Source organism: Ranitomeya variabilis, chromosome 1 (assembly GCF_051348905.1).
Source record: "Ranitomeya variabilis isolate aRanVar5 chromosome 1, aRanVar5.hap1, whole genome shotgun sequence".
NCBI classification, from domain to species: Eukaryota; Metazoa; Chordata; class Amphibia; order Anura; family Dendrobatidae; genus Ranitomeya; species Ranitomeya variabilis.
In genome coordinates this window covers 66,232,717-66,234,553 of record NC_135232.1, presented here as the reverse complement: position 1 = coordinate 66,234,553, position 1,837 = coordinate 66,232,717, and positions in this window count along the sequence as shown.

Sequence of the window (1,837 nt, the reverse complement as noted above, 5' to 3'; positions counted from 1 at the left end):
TGTGGGTGTTTTTTATTTCCTTTTTTTTTCTAATATTTTTTTCATTTTTACTTAAGAGGAGGAGACATTCATGTCCGTCCGTTCTGGTGCTTGGTGCAGAAAGAAACGCTGCTAATACGCAATGTGTGAACACGCCCTAAGATGTCCATTTTTTCCCCATATAACAAAATAAAAACGGACTGTTTTCATCAGCGCTTAAGGTCCAATTTTCATCCGTTTTTGATCCATGTCCATTTCTACCATCGATGTGGCATCTATGGTTTTTTGTATTAAAAAAAGAAAATTATTTCTGAGCTTCTTCTCCCCATTAAACTGTAAAAAACAAAACCGAAAAAATGGTGGCATCAATGTGGTCGTTTTTGTTTTTTTTTTCAAGGATCCATTGAATCTGCAGGTTTTTTTTATTTGCAGACCGGCAAAAATAATGGACCGATAAGCTATAATGGGTCTGTAAAACACAAAAAAACAAAAACCTACATACTGGAAAAGATGGGCCAAACATGCAGGTAGGTACTCACAAGTTTGGCCATATTTTACAGTTTGTAGGTGTGTATTACAAGTTTGGGGGCTATGCTCTGCGCGTGATGATCTATGCGGACATATGACTCACGTAATATATATTTATTTCTTGTCCGTGTCTTTTTGTTGCAACAATTAATAAAATATGTAAAAACAAGTCTCTTCAAAAATATATATAAAAAAAATTGGGTTTTTTTGTTTTTTTTAAATTGCACGAAAAATAGATGCATATTTCTGAAACAGCGCAAATTAAGTGACTAATCATCACTCCCGCCTCACGCCTTATCATTTGCCCAATGATAAACATTATTGGATTATATATTTTTTTTATTATTTAGTTCCAGGTACAACTGTACGCAGCAAGCTCCTCACTGCCCTCTAGTGGTGACTGCAGAATGTTATCTTTTTCATTTCTGTCTATGCAGAAGATTTGGAACTCTGTGTCATAAAATGGCGCTTTATCAACTATAAATATGTTAAGAATATTTTTAATTTAAACATAATGAAATTGTCTTCTAGATTGAATATGAAAAAAAAAAAAAATCTTATTTTCAGTATCCCGGATCCTGCCCACATGTAAGGTGAGACTTTGGAGTTATTGATCCAGCGATAACATGGTATTTTATATGACATCAAATAGTTTGCTCCTGAAATTAGATGATTAGAAAACAGAGAATTATAAAGCTGGGTAATATTTATTGATCTGGCTTGCAGGTAGAGTTTTTGACAATAGCCGTGTCATAGCCATAGGCGGTAAAATGGCTTCTAGGCACATAAGAGGACTCGAGTAGTATAGATGTCATGGTGGTGGGCGGCTGCTGATTTATTAATGTCGCACAAGACTGTCGCCTCCACTCAGATAATATTACTCATGGCTCTATCATATTTAGTATTTTCTGCAGTACTGCTAGTGACCACCAGATGTCGCTGCTGCTAACGCAAACTTATCAGCCAAGTAATGTATCACATGTGAGTGCATGCTGCTATTTGTAGTTCTTCACCAGCTTTGGTCTTCAGATGCAAAATAATAATTACAGGGGATATTAAACTGTAAAATATAGAATCCAAGATTTTATTTGTTGTTTAGGACTCCAGGACAGCTGGGTGACCACAAACTTTAAAATAAGAAAACACATTCAGGGTTTTATTTGTTTTTAGCTTAAATGCATGTATTTATGGCTAAAAATATCAGCTGAATAAAGGGAAGTTAAACATTTTGCACAGTTTTTCTTTATATATCCTCTGTGTTGTACTATTACCTGTTGCAGAATGAGTTAACTGAGAATCTGTCAGTGAGCTGGTTCCGAGAAAAATATAT